We start from the raw sequence: 15,907 nt of genomic DNA on the forward strand, positions 1-15,907 counted from the left end.
AGAACACTGTGTTATATGCACTTGCGTGCAGTTGTATTTGTGTGTGTGTTTGACATTGTTTTGTAACATAAAGCCATAAGCAGCTGTTAATCTCTCACCATGCAGGTCCACTAATGCCTCAGCACAGTACATGATAAGTTGTTTTCTGTGCCTCCTGCAGCTTTTAATCAGTTTCCTTTAATCCATAAACTTTTACTTCAGGAAAAGGAAAACACAACTGTTTGTGCTGCACTTTAACATACAAAGGCACAGTAGTCTGTGCTATAATGCTATAGAGAAGTTCCTGATGCCTTTATTAAGAATTTATCAGCTAATGCTGACATGCATGTTTTATTCATCTTCTTTTAACTCTCTGTTATATATAAAATAGGCAATACCTCTGTAGTTGTTGTCCAAACAGCACCCTTCAACATAATGAGTCATGCCCTTAATGTTCCATTCTTTTTTTTTAAATTGCCTTCTTTTCAGTTTAATTTATACAGCATCAAAACACACGATTAACGTCAAGATACCTTATACCTTTTTTATATTAAAAAGTCTACACAACATTTGGCAACAGTGTGGGGAAAAAACCCCTTTAAAGAGGACGAAAGCCCCGGCAGATCTAGGCTCAGGGTGGAGCAGCTGCCTGCATCGGCTGACTGGAGTGGGGAGAAAGAGAAACGGTAAACTGCAACCGCAGCAGGAAGAAGAGAAAATGTGGACATGCATGTGAATGTGGCATACACAACAAATGCACCGCATGTGATAAAGAGGGAGTATCCCAGCAGCCTGAGCCCATAGAAGTGTTACAGCAGCAAGGGTTAAGCCCGGGTTAAAGAAATTTTGAAGGCTAATTTTAAAAGGAGACAATGCGTCTGTCTCCTGAATCCACCTTGGGAGCTGGGTCTACTGGAGAGGGGCTCTTCAAAGCTTGTTGAAACACAAGCCAGCATGCAGTCTTAGAGCAAAGTGCTCTATAATAACATGATAATATAACAAATATGATAGTGTAAGGTCTTTGATAGCTTAAAGTTTTCAGGCTTTGCATATAGGGAGAAAAAATTTGAATTCAATTCTGGATTTGATAGTGAGCCAATGAAGAGATGCTAATATAGTGGCAATATGATCTCTCTTTGGCCTGTTTCCCCATCGATGCGGTGCTGATGCAGAGCCATTTGTGCCTTTTGAAAACCAGCCTGCATTTCACAGGAAATGAAAACTGAATGCTACGCAGCGTTAGGATAACTTGGGCACATTTCTGTGGAAAGAACATAACTGCTGAGTCAACAATTCATAGCTGGGCCCAACACGTTTGTGCTAACTGTAGTTTTGTCAGTGGGAATGTGTGGAACTGGTTCTAGATTTGGCTTGGGCACCTTGTACATGGAAAAGGGGCATTTTCAGTACCCTTGCTTATTGAAAGCATTAACAGCATAAACATATTAAATGACTGTTTGTAAAGAATATAACCTGTTCCTTGAGTTCCTTGTCTTGTGTTTAGTCTTTACGCTGTGGGTTTCAGGGGGAAGGACATGTTCTGTATATATGGGACAGCTGAAAAAAAATGTTGACGTTGTCTGTGGTTTGAACAGACAACAGTTCAATGCTCAGCAGAATTTTTTGCCAGCTGACCATTGTCCACTTTAAAACAGTAAGAAGACACTGCTTTGAGGGTGGGACAATATTTTTTCATGTCAGACAACTTACATTGCTTTAACATGTAAACAGCGTTTATGCAGAGCCACATAAGTCACAGTAAGATTAGCAAGACTGCATTTTTGAGTCTATAAACGGGGTCTTGAGATACAGCAGGTCATAGAGTTCAAGCGAGACGTGATTTTATGTTTTCTGTAACAACTAGTCGGTTTAGTTTTTGCAAACTTCACTCAAACAGAAGTAAATAGCTCCTCTGTTGGGACCTATTTCTACACATTTATTAATAATGACTACAACGAATACAATATTTAAAACACATATTCACAGAAAAAAACATTTACAGTACTGACTCATTGGTTTACATTATTTCTAAAAGCATCATGTTTGCATGTCTTCAGTTAAGTATGGTTACAGTTACGGTTAGGGGTCAGCTTTTGGGCCGTCATTGATGACGGCCTTGACCTCAGAGGGTTAAACTTTGGAGGACGGGAGCTCTGCTCATGGAGTCGCCTGTAAAATAATACAGTGTGTTTGTTTTAGTAACTCTGGTTTCTTAAGTTTAAACAGAATTTAAGCTGCTTTTTTAAAGCTACAATTGCACCATGATACTTTTAGAGCTGTTTTTGTTTTAATCAATCATATACATGTTGCATTTCATAAGGTGTTAATGATGTAAACAAGCCATAGATTAGCTGACTAATTGATTCAACTGGCAGCAATTTTCATAACTGATGAGATGTCAAGGATTCAAGCAGCCTGCTTAATTGTATATAAATTGTTAGCAGCCCCAGTCAGCTGACTGCAAATGACTAATTTAACTAACTTCAAATCTGCTTGGTCTGCAGCACTTAAGCACAACTGAAAGTGAAATGATGGATTTACAGCTTTGCAATATGATAGTGACACTTCTTTTTGGAAAACAATCTCCATCAACAGAAAATAAATAAAATATAGCTAATGGCTCTGTGTGAGTTACAGCTCTGCACCACAGTGTCTGTCTTTTCTTTTTGAAACAATGAATGTGAAAAGCACAAATGAGGGAAACTCAGGAGGGAAAATGTTACTGTATATTAGAATGGGTGGTTTTTTGGATTGGGGGGGGGGGGGGGGTTGCATTCAACAATAAAATGCATGTCTTAGTAGTTCATCATTTATTACAGTGTAATATCAGAGCCTTTTTAAAGGAAATTTGTCCCCTGAAAATCCTGCGATACAGTTAGCAACGCATAACCATGGATATTGCTTTGTCAGCTTCATGAGTTTTACTGATTTTATGAGAAATTTCCTTTTGATTGGATTTTTCATGTTTAAAAGTCCCAGACAGAAAACGAGGCATCAATCATTTCGTATCTAAATTATGTTAATATATAAGCACTTTTGTTAACCTTCCCTCCCAAATCAACAGGCCTATTTACCTTTCCAAAGGTGTGAATATGGAGCTTATTTAATTTGACCTTTCAGCAAGAAAGTGAAGCCAAAGTTAACATTGCTAGAATTTAGACGATGGTCTTAGAATAATCAATGAAATGACATAAAAACAATCTGTTATAACTGAGGTCCTGATTTCAAGGGGATGCTGTGGTGTGTGAGTTTTCCCCTAATGTTGTAGCCATGAAGAGAGAGCAAATTTAACATTTCTGTTTACTCCTTTATAACCATCACTTTTGCCTTTATGATGTTGCTGTTGTCACTATATTTGTCCTCACATTCATTTGCATTTGAAATTTTATATGAAAGAAAGAAAGAAAAAAAAGCAATAATACTGAAACAATAAATTTAAAACTTACAAACTGCAGGGATCCAGCTTTCTCATACTTAGTGCCCAAAACAAATTAGATGTTTTGAGGCCAACTGCTCCTTATTAGGCTGCACAATAAATAGGGAAAACTGGTTTCCAGCAGTTCGTTTTATTTTCTTCTTTTTTCTTCTTTATAAAACTGGATTTTAATACAAGGATGTTATACATTATGCATTGACCCAAACCTGGAGGTCTGTGGGCTTGTTTGAAAGGATTGCAAGGAGAAAGCCTCTTTTACTTTCTGAAAGGAACATGGAAGCTTCTGGAAGACTTCTGGAACAAGGTCCTTTGGACAGATGAGACCAAAGTGCAGATGTCTGGCCAAAGTGCACAGCAGCAATTTTGGTGAAAACCACCCACAGCACATTGGCAAAAACCAATTGTTAAGCACGGTGGTCGAGGGATGGTGATCTGTGTACAGGAACTGGACACCTTGCAGTCGCTGAGTTGATCACGAACTCCTCTGCTATACCAAAGTATTCTACAGGGAGTGCAGAATTATTAGGCAAATGAGTATTTTGTCCACATCATCCTCTTCATGCATGTTGTCTTACTCCAAGCTGTATAGGCTCGAAAGCCTACTACCAATTAAGCATATTAGGTGATGTGCAACTGTGTAATGAGAAGGGGTGTGGTCTAATGACATCAACACCCTATATCAGGTGTGCATAATTATTAGGCAACGTCCTTTCCTTTGGCAAAATGGGTCAAAAGAAGGACTTGACAGGCTCAGAAAAGTCAAAAATAGTGAGATATCTTGCAGAGGGATGCAGCAGTCTCAAAATTGCAAAGCTTCTGAAGCGTGATCATCGAACAATCAAGCGTTTCATTCAAAATAGTCAACAGGGTCGCAAGAAGCGTGTGGAAAAACCAAGGTGCAAAATAACTGCCCATGAACTGAGAAAAGTCAAGCGTGCAGCTGCCAAGATGCCACTTGCCACCAGTTTGGCCATATTTCAGAGCTGCAACATCACTGGAGTGCCCAAAAGCACAAGGTGTGCAATACTCAGAGACATGGCCAAGATAAGAAAGGCTGAAAGACGACCACCGCTGAACAAGACACACAAGCTGAAACGTCAAGACTGGGCCAAGAAATATCTCAAGACTGGTTTTTCTAAGGTTTTATGGACTGATGACATGAGAGTGAGTCTTGATGGGCCAGATGGATGGGCCCGTGGCTGGATTGGTAAAGGGCAGAGAGCTCCAGTCCGACTCAGACGCCAGCAAGGTGGAGGTGGAGTACTGGTTTGGGCTGGTATCATCAAAGATGAGCTTGTGGGGCCTTTTCGGGTTGAGGATGGAGTCAAGCTCAACTCCCAGTCCTACTGCCAGTTTCTGGAAGACACCTTCTTCAAGCAGTGGTACAGGAAGAAGTCTGCATCCTTCAAGAAAAACATGATTTTCATGCAGGACAATGCTCCATCACACGTGTCCAAGTACTCCACAGCGTGGCTGGCAAGAAAGGGTATAAAAGAGGAAAAACTAATGACATGGCCTCCTTGTTCACCTGATCTGAACCCCATTGAGAACCTGTGGTCCATCATCAAATGTGAGATTTACAAGGAGGGAAAACAGTACACCTCTCTGAACAGTGTCTGGGAGGCTGTGGTTGCTGCTGCACGCAATGTTGATGGTGAACAGATCAAAACACTGACAGAATCCATGGATGGCAGGCTTTTGAGTGTCCTTGCAAAGAAAGGTGGCTATATTGGTCGCTGATTTGTTTTTGTTTTGTTTTTGAATGTCAGAAATGTATATTTGTGAATGTGGAGATGTTATATTGGTTTCACTGGTAAAAATAAATAATTGAAATGGGTATATATTTGTTTTTTGTTAAGTTGCCTAATAATTATGCACAGTAATAGTCACCTGCACACACAGATATCCCCCTAAAATAGCTCAAACTAAAAACAAACTAAAAACTACGTCCAAAAACATTCAGCTTTGATATTAATGAGTTTTTTGGGTTCATTGAGAACATGGTTGTTGTTCAATAATAAAATTATTCCTCAAAAATACAACTTGCCTAATAATTCTGCACTCCGTGTAGAGTCAAATGTAAATGGTAAATGGCCTGTATTTATAAAGCGCTTTACTAGTCCCTAAGGACCCCAAAGCGCTTTACATATCCAGTCATCCACCCATTCACACACACATTCACACACTGAATGTGAGGCCGTTTGTCTAATAACTAAAGCTTGACTGAAACTGGGGCATGCAACAGCACAATGATCGAAGCTGTTCCAATGCACCCCTCTAAGCCAGACCTCAGCCTGACTGAAAAGCTGTGGAGGACTTTATAAGAACTGTTTATAAACTAATCCCTGGATCTCTCAATGAACTCCAAGTAATGCTCTAAAGAAGAGTGGGGCAAATTTCCACCGCAATGATGCGAGAGACTGGAAAAGTCATACAGTCATACAGAAAACGAGTACGTTTTGTGCCGATCGTGGCTCAAGAGTTGGCGGTTCGTCTTGTAATTGGAAGGTTGCCGGTTTGATCCCCGGTTCTGACAGTCTTGGTCGTTATGTCCTTGGGCAAGACAGTTCACCTGTTGCCTACTGGTGGTGGTCAGAGGGCCCGGTGGCGCCAGTGTCTGGCAGCCTCGCCTCTGTCAGTGAGCCCCAGGGCAGCTGTGGCTACAATGTAGCTTGCCATCACCAGTGTGTGTGAATGAGTGGATGACTGAATGTAGTGTAAAGCGCTTTAGGGTCCATACAGACTAAGTAAAGCGCTATACAAATACATGCCATTTACGTCAAGTTATTGCTGCAGAAGGCAGTATTACGATCTACTGAATTATGGCGTGCACTCAATTTCATGCAAACTGCTTCTACATTTTCGCTTAGCTTTTCATTAAATAAATAATGAACGTGCAAAATACCATGTGTTGTTGTTCTTTTGAGGTTGTATATGGTACCTTGGTGTATAAAACATTAGAAATAATAGACGGTGTAACGAGAAACTTAAACTAGTTATGAAAAGACAGGAAAAGCTAACTAAAACTGTACATGTAAAAAATAAAGCAAAATAAAGCATTGATACCTCTGTTTTTAGCGAGAACTGCACTATTTTTAACGGCATTTCCCTTTAAGAGTTCAGTTTCTCTGCTTCTTTGTATACCAACACCAAGACTCCGCCTCTTTATGCAAATGAGCCGTGACGTCGGCGGAAGCTAGCGCTACGTCTCCTCTTCCGACAGATACTGCTTTAAAAGCGTATTTAAAGCCCTGGCTGTAGTTGCGGGAGCAGTAGACAACCTATGCAACAAAAGCTGCTGCAGAGCCGAGAACTGTCCGACCACATAGCGGACGAAAACACGGAGCCAACGGCTGACACGACACGGCGAGGTGAGCGCGATGCCCGGGGGAAGCAGCAGAGACGAGTCGGGACGGATTTTTAACATTTTATAGCCGCTGCTGGTCGGCTCCGCCAGGCGGAATGCAAAGCATCTCAGGTTGCTGCTGCAGAGACAGGAGCAGGAGGAGGAGGAGGAGGAGGCATTTACTGTAGTTTTCTGCAGGCCTGTTTCAAAAACAGGAGAGAGGCTAGAGGGGGGTTGCAATCTGCAGGGTACAGGTCAGGATAAAAATTAGGCTTCTCTTATTATAAAGTGTAAAACAAAATGGTGCAAGTGGGTGGTGTTTAAATTTAAAGTAGATGAAGCAGAAGAGGCTCAGCGGTGGTTGTTTACAGTTTACATGTTGAGAATACTGGCATTAGAATAATTTTCATTTCCTCCATCACTGCTGTGTGTGTGTGTGTGTGTGTGTGTGTGTGTGTGTGTGTGTGTGTGTGTGTGTGTGTGTGTGTGTGTGTGTGTGTGTGTGTGAGAGTGTGAGTGTGTGAGTGTAAAATTTACCAGGAAGGAGTAGTTTATTGTAGTGTATAACACACTGGTGACTGAAACCAAGCATCTACCGGTATATTTGGTTTACAGAGAGAGAAATCTGCGAGGTAGTGGTCGTGGGTTCGAGTCCAGCGGCCGGCCGTAGTGTGGATGATCACCCCAGAGGCATTAATCTTAGTTAAGTTAATTGGCGATTCTAAATTGGCCGTGAATGTGAATCTGCTATAGATCGGTGACCTGTCCGGGGTGTAACCCCCACCCCCCGTGACAGCTGGGATAGAATTCAGCCCATCCGTGACCCTGAGCTGTTGTGTTTCGCTCTTGCCGGGGAAAAATTAGTGTAATGGATGAGAAGTGTCCTGCACTGTAACCACTGATTCATCGTCACTGGTTGTAGGTGTGTTTGTTGAACACATCAGCTGTGGTTTCCTACCTGACTGCATAGGGTTCAAGTGTTAAAGTATCTCTTTCTCATTTTTGTGTTTACTGGCAGTTTATGTGGATGTGTCTTGGTCTTAGATCCTTAGAGAGCACAACAAATGGATTAATGCAGAAATAATGGCCTTGATAAAAGCATTACTTGTAATGTTAGTTATACCGTAATAATCCATGAGTTAAGTGTCATTGACCTGAGATGACTGTAATCTGTATTAATTTGTTTCTTTTTCAATGTTGCATGCTTAGGTACGACTGCAGGGCTTAAGATTGCAGCTTGGACCAAACTACAACGTCTCAACGACATTTATGAAGCTTTCAAGGCCTTTTGGTGAGTCTTGCGTACACATGTACACGAAAAGCATTTTAAAGATCATCTCGTGTGTTTCACTTTGGTGTTTGGTCCACGCAAAAATATAAAAGACTTGAAGAAAGAGTCGTAAATGGCCAACAGATGTTGTTTTAAGTTTAATATGTTTCTGTTGTGCCGAATCGGAGGTTCACTCCGAGTGACGCGATCTTGGTTTTGGTTTGGCTTGACCTGACAGTGCACACACAGACGCACGCTCATGTGATGTTTGTTACTTCCTCAAAAAAACTATGTCAGGCTCCTGGTTTCGATGTGGTTTAGGTTTCAGTTTGTGTGCTAAAGACTAGATTGTTTAGCTGAAGTGAAAGCTACCGACTTCCTCTTGAAGAAATGTTTGCTGACTATCAACTGCTGCTGTGTCAGGTTATTACCCCTCACAAATGTAGCCAGACCCAAGTGGTCATGTGCAGATAGTCACATGAACACACTCCCCAAATGCACATAAAGATACATTTTCTCAGATCTTAAGCAAACACTGTCAACACCTCCCTCTGTACCTTCACATAGGAAGATATAGTAACTACCTTCATGCAGATGTTTGATATTTGCATGTAGAGTTGGTGGGTATTTCCATAAACAAAACATCCATGATAGTTCTGTCTTCCTGGGACTGCTGTTTATGTGGACCTCTAGTAATTTCTGATAACTGCAGAGATTGTCCTTGACCAGACCTGCTCAGACCTTCCCCTGCTGAGGTACCACCTCCTCTGGCCCTGGGGGAGGATGGTAAGGCATGCTTGAACCATGTCAGTCGATTCCTTTGTGACGAGGCGGAACCCCTACCAAATGACTAAGCTCTGTCTGGGTGAGGCCCCAGACAACTCTTATATTTTTATTGTTGACTACAGGTGAGGACAGGAATGTAGATCGACCAGTAGGCTTTCCCGTTCAGCTACTTCTTCCGCATTACTGTAGATGTTGCACCGATCTGCTTGGCCCACCGCTCGTGAACAGAACACTGTCTGCACATGCTAATAGGACTATAGTTTTAGTATGCTACTATTAGTTAACACTAGTGTCTGCAATAAATAGATGGCATTCATGTTTGGAATGGTTTATTTCGGTGTTTTAAGCTGGCTCAGATACTACCCTTTCCAAAAAAACAAACAAAAAAAGCCCCGACATACCTGTGTGTGTTGTTTTTCAAACCGATGTCCCGAGGCTGATGTCGAAAGGTTAAACGCACCCTCACTGTGACTCCAGATCTGTTGTTTTACTAGTTTTCATAGCACGAGTTCTGATGTGAGCAGAAAACAAGAAGCTCTCCTCCTTCAGAGAGATCGCAGCTCAACCTGAACTCTCAGTTTCCCATAAAACCAACATATCAAAACAAAATCTTTAAGGCAAACAAACAGAGCTACAACGGAATTAAGGGCTGAAAGAATTTGGAAGGGTTAAATCTGCATAGCATTAAATAGAAATAGGATGACATTTAGGTAAGTATGTTTTTTATGAGGTTGAACTTCAGAATGGATACCCGTGTTTTCTGTATGTGCGAAATATCTTGCTGCACAGATGGAAACAGATTGAATGGCTCAGGGAGAAGACAAGGAACAGCCTACAACCCTTCTTTAAAAGCAAAGGAGTGTGTTCCAAAGGTGTTTGATTACTGAGTACAGACAGGGGTTTACAGTGCTGTCATGCATCATTTTAAAGCAATGAAATTATTTCTGCAACAGTCGTGTCAGTGACCTAGTGGTTTAAAAATAAGTATAAATGAACTGCAGCTCTTCTTTTTGCTCCAAGACCACCAGATGATTTAGCTTGAAGTAATACTGGCTGCCTGAATCTCACTCATCCTCCTTGCATTTCACTCACACTCACACACAAACAGCAGATCTGGCTCACTATCCCGAGTCCTGATCCTGTGTGTAGATAACCCATTTCCTACTGGTGAGAGGTTTTCATACACAAACATGAGAGGGGAGCGGGGGAAAGAAAGGAGTGAGCTAATATGTTTTTCCACTTACGATCACAGGGCAAATGCGTGTGTTTATGTGTATTTGTTCATCATCTCGCTTGCATCCGAGCCATCAACAGCCTCGCCTCCCCTCTCGTCTATAACAAGTCTTTCTAAGATGCTGTGCATGTATAAATGCCACTGCATTGTTTAGAGTCACTTTATCCTCAGTGAACTATGTTTTCTTCAGAGTTCAGGTGGGCCCCTGTAATGAAGAAGATATAATGGTTTGATTTGCTGGTGACCTCACAGATGTGTGTTGAGGGGAATCTGCAGCCCGGCACGTTTTTGTGTGTGGAGAGTATCTGTAATGCATGGCTGGTTGATTTTCTAAACTTGGAGGACTGTTATCAAAGTCAATACTGTATTTAGCCCCGGTTTTGAGTTGGAGGACACACCCCTAACCCATAGGTAACCCATAGAGTTACCTATGGGTAACTCTATAGGTAACTCCTTTGACTACGATGACCTGGATGACTGAGAACCTTCACAGACACATAGGGTTAGGGTTAGGTTTAGGTACACTCTGTACCTGTGTGTGTGGGAAGATATTGCCAGTAGTACAAAACGTCTTCTAAGGACTTGGTGTCCTCTGCACTTCCACTTTGCTTGCTCCTCCTCTACTCTGTCTTGTATGCATTTTTTTCTTTTTTCAGACTCGTTTCTTTTCTCTTCACTCTGTCATTTGCGTCTTCAGTCTTTGTTTGTATTTATTTTGACACGTCTTAAACTCGAGCAGACGTTCCAGTTATACAACCTGCTTGTGGCGCTTTGAACTCATTAAGTAGAGTCATGGGAAAGTTAGGTGTGAGGTGATGCTTTACAAGTTTCCTTGTTGTTCATACAAAAGCAGACGAGGTTAAAGCCTCGGCAAGTTTAAGGTCAAGGTGTTTTGGCCGTCATCGTGGTCATCAAAAAAAGCATCCGGGATTAGAGTTGAAATGTCTTCATAAACTTAAAGAAGTCCTTTCGGCTTCTTTTTCAGGAACTCAAGAGCACCACGATCTGGATGACTGTGAACCTACGCATACGTCTAACTACAACTCTCATTCATGCAATCACACGAGCACCTTTTTCTGTCCCTAAGAGCTTTACCTAACATTCACACACACTGCATGAGTGCAAACTAGGGGAGGCAGGGAGTAGACCTCTGACCTTCTGATCAACTTGCTACCTCCGGAGTCACAACCACTTATAAGGTGGTCCATACAAGATGTTCATATGATCATGTGACCACAAAGCAGGAGAGGCCAGTCGAAAACCTGGCAGACACCAAATGTGGTTTAAAAGCATCCAGATCTGCAAAACCAGCACCACATGAACCAAATCCTGGAGATTTGGATTATCTTGGCTGGATTCTTATTCAGATTATTTTAAGCCTTTAAGTGATGAAGCTGGTGAAATTTAGTAGCCAATTTTTAGGTTTAACTGCAGAAAGTACAGAAAGTTATGGGAAAGATCAGATTTTCGTTTTCCTCTGGGGCAGGCCAAAGTCTGAACATACTTGGCTTCAGCACATTGAGAGCTTTTCGGGCTCAGCTGCCCAGGGTTAACTTTAACACCGCGTCAGTGCGCTCTGCTCTTCAATGAAAAATCTGCACTCAAGGCGTATTTAAAGTTTCCCTGTCCAAAGTCTTTCTGAAGTCATTTGTCTCTTATCTTTGTGTCGTTTTTTTTCTAATCTCTGTCCTCATCTTTACTGACTCATCCTGAGTAGAAAATGTCTGAGAGCTAAAAGAGGCTCAACTTTCCAATTAAATTAGCAAAAAGCTGAGTGGATGCCAGGAATGACTGGCAGCACATCGGACTTCTTTTGGGTTGTAAATCTTGGCTGCCTTTAGAGCTTCGTGGATGAAGCACACACCTCATCCTCACTAGCATTTGCAGTTAACTCTTGGAGTATGTTTTATCAAACAGGATAATTGCCATCTGGGACTAAGAGAAGGCAGCACAACAGTTACACTCTCAATCCCTTAGCTTTTTTTTTTTTTTTTTTTAACTTTTCCTCTTGAAGGAAACAGCCTCAGGTTCAGTCAGTAACATCTGCTAAACTCTAAAGACCAAAAAGAATAAAATGAGCCATTCCTGAAGACGTACAACTGCAACTCTACCAAATTTATTGCAACAGAATTGAAACGCACAAACTCTACATCTGCATTTGAGTCACAGTAGCAGCAGGTGTCCTCTTCTTCTCTTCTCCCTCCCCTCTTTTGTAGCTTATAAAAACTCTTAGATGTGTCACTTGATGTAAGACGAATACAATAAAATAAAATAAAATCCTAATTACAGAGAAAATAACCAGGTAGGAATAATTGATATATCTGCCACTGTATCTCAGATTCTTTAATATCTTGTTCAAAATTCAAAATCTACAGATGTTCATATTTAAGAAGGACCCAGTGAATAGCTTTCACTTTTCAAAGGTGCTCATAGGGTCACTGAATATTCATACAGACCGGTCGGGTATCCTGGGTCGGTGAGGAGAGAGGATAACTGGCTGCGTGCCAGTAATGTCATTAACGCTGTTAGTAATACTGCACTCAAACTAATGGTTGCACGCAAACACTTGGGCACTTTTGAGCTAATTTTCCTGCAACACAAGAAGAAGTGTTCAATCTGGGGTCCTTTTAAACCTTTTTATACCTGAGAGATTACACAAAGGGTCACGGGTTTAACTAAAGGTGCGGTGCTCTGATCACACATCATCCCTCGTAGTTTTTTAGCACACGTGGATGAAACGGTCCAGATGGTTGAATCAAGTCTGCGTGCTTGCACTTCGTCATTTGATATCCGTGTCTGTAAAGATGTTTGTGAAAATGTTCTAATTTGAAAGTTATTTGCCTTTTTTTGACTGTGAGTCACTAAGTTTGATCAGAGCATTATGTTGTCAGTGCTGCAGATGAAAAGAATAATAATACTGGAACTAAGTAAGGAGTTAATATAGCAGATCTTTGCATCCTTTCTCATTTGCTGCTAATGATCTCAGGTTTGGATGCTGTTGCTGTTAGACGCATTAGATCCCAAATCATTTGTAATTCACCACAGATTGGTTGCAGCATGATGTAGTTTGTTGTTGTCATGAGCGCGAGGCTGTCAGTGTAGGATGGCAGGTGGTTAGTCCTTTTGAATACAGTTTGCATAATGAAACAATTTAAATCTGCCATTTGAAACACACTCACTCAATCACTTCTTTATTTACTTGTTTTTTTACATCAGTGTGCCTAAATAAAAAAGGAGGCAAAAAGTTAGACGATCCATTGCACATCCAGACTCATTTTAAAACAGAAAATTGTCAGTACTTGTATGTCTTATGTACTCTACAGTAAATTAGAATTGGGTTGGGTTCACTTTTATGGTTTGACTGACTAGCAAAAACCTGCCCTGCCGGTGGTTTTTGCCAGGCCTGAGGCCTTTTTTACTTTGCTCATGTATTAATACACAGACATGTCTGTTCATTTGTCTTGTTATTCTGCTTATCTTCATTATATCACCGTATATATAGTCGGTTGTCAAAAATGTCTGTTCATAAACAACGACGTTGCTGTTTGTTTTGAGCTCAGCTGCTACACAGAAGCTATATAGATGCTGATAATCCTGGTACCCTAGCTTTTGGTTTGCTGCCACATCGCAGGAGTCTCGCTCTCTTTCTTAAAGTTTCACACGGATCACATGAAAGCATGACCGTAATATAATTGTTAAATTGTGAATCATCTCCACGGCAGTCCTATAAAAACATTTGAAGGTACTTGCATGCTTGGGATTAGTTTACAAATATTGACTGTGTCACGGTGATAAAAGTCGTACAGAATCTTTTATTCTTGTCGTTTCCCTTTCATTCGTTATTTGTACTGCACCTCTCTTTGTTTGATGGCGTAAACTCCCAGCACTGGTAACTATTGTATGCTTTCTAAAGTAAACACAACATAGTTTTTTGCTGGTGTCACATTTCATTGCCGAATGTTAAGGCTAGCAGGTTTAGTGAGACGGAACAACAACAACAACAAATGAGCAGAGAAGCAAAGCAAGAAAACAAAACCTACCTTGACTTACTTCCATTGACCTATATTTGCTTTGTTTATTTGTTTTTCCCCCCAGAAATAAGACAGCAGTACCACACTGGATAAATCCTCACTAACAAGTTTTTACAACGTTACTGCTCTAGTAGCATGTTTCATTAGGTTTAATTACATTTATACTTTTGCATAATCGCAATCAACTTGTCTGTTAACAACTACTGTAAAGTTGTGTGTTGCAGCAGTTGAGCGTTGTTCATATTCATTTGCCTTTATCAGCTTTAAGCATGTGTGTGTGTTTGTGTGTGTGTGTGTGTGTGTGATATTCCATCAGAAGTGTAGGCGGCGTCAGAACTTGTCGTCTGGAGGTTTAGTGCAGTCCTGAACTGGTCAGGGCAGGCACTTGTCATTCTTATGACTTGCTGTCATACGTGCTGATGTGAAACAATAATGTTGGTTACAAGACAAAAACAAACACACCAGTGTTTAACTGCTTTCAGCAGCCTCATGTGGTGAACTTAGGGGTGGTGTGTGCGTTCTTACCGAGGTTTGCACTCACTCAGAGGCAGCTTTAGGGTTATGTTTTTATTCAAATGTCAGTGAGAGGCAAAAGTGTACTGAGACAGGCAGTGCTTGGCCACACTGGAGGCTGGAAAGAAGAAATGCACTAACGAGAGATAGAGAAAGTAGATTGATATCACCTCCTCTGTTTTTTGTTTTTTTTTGGTGGGGGTTTTTCTGCCTTGTCTAGCTTGCAGCTCCCTTGTGGTTAGAAACCTCAGTGGGGGTGTTTGTGGGAAGATGCACACTCCAAAACACATACATGCACACGGTCTCTTTAAAAGTGGGCAGCCCCTTTGGGCCATGCATGTGGGGGTTACAGTAATACAATGTTGGATAGTGGGGGGGTACTGTAGTGTGCAGGGCTTGAGGTGGTTGAGCTACAGTGGTGTGTGTGTGTGTGTGTGGGTATGTATCGGGTCTGGGTGACACACGAGTACTCTGACTCTGGGGCAGAAGTAGGTCAGATCTGCTGTCAGCAGCTTGTCAAAACCTCACCGTAACCAGCTTCACCTATTCAGATGTGCAGGGCCGCTTTAACATCAGAGGCCTTTGATGGTCATTTGTTGGCCTGTTAATTTCTGGGTCAGCAGATTATCCTAATAATGATTAGAAATTAACCACACTGTAGACACAACGCTGACATCCAGTGTCTAGACAGGCTCAGATCACCAGGCCTTGCAGATTAAAACAACAGTGTGCAGGCACGTGCGTGGCCTCGGTGTTCAGCCTGTTTAACCATATAATAATAATTTATTACAAATGTGAAATAGAGTGGTGTTCTTAAAAAGCTGAAGAGAGGCTGTGTAACATTTCAGCACAAGTCTAGCTTGCTGTCTTTACTTTAGCCTCAAACCTGGAAAACTTAAGGCCAGCGATGTCGTTTATTTTGATTTTTGAAGTGTAAGGTAAGCTTGCTAGCTGTGTTGTGTTTGAATTGGCTGCAGTTCGTATGGTGGGCCAGACAGAGTGCTAACTAGCCAGCCTGTTAGCTAAGAGGGCTAAAAATAAACATTAAGATGACCAGGCTATTACAGGCTGCTAAGCAAGCTGACACAACATACAGTCAAGGTCTCATCTCTCCTTTCCTCTCCTGTTTTATTTGCTAACGCTAACATTGCCTGTATTTCTTCTTTAATTCTAAAGAGATGATCACGATCCTTTCTCCAAAGTTCAATCTAAAATAAGTGTGAGCTTAAATAATGAACCGTATGTGAAATATTCCAGTCCTGTGACACAATCCTAGCTTTGACACAGACCCTAATTAGAAATGAATACAAAT

The 15,907-nt window shown here is 41.4% G+C and overlaps 1 protein-coding gene across 1 annotated transcript in view; it reads left to right on the forward strand.

The window, feature by feature from the left end:
* Positions 1-6,610: 6,610 nt before the first annotated feature.
* The window catches only part of slc45a4a (solute carrier family 45 member 4a), a 54,827-nt gene continuing 45,530 nt past the window's right edge, over positions 6,611-15,907 (forward strand). Inside the window, exons 1-2 of the mRNA XM_080862823.1 lie at positions 6,611-6,786; positions 7,971-8,052. The gene's annotated coding sequence lies outside the window, so the exon portion shown is untranslated. The remainder of the gene's footprint in view (positions 6,787-7,970; positions 8,053-15,907) is intronic.

Source organism: Rhamphochromis sp. 'chilingali', assembly GCF_963969265.1.
Source record: "Rhamphochromis sp. 'chilingali' genome assembly, chromosome: 17".
Taxonomy (NCBI): Eukaryota; Metazoa; Chordata; class Actinopteri; order Cichliformes; family Cichlidae; genus Rhamphochromis; species Rhamphochromis sp. 'chilingali'.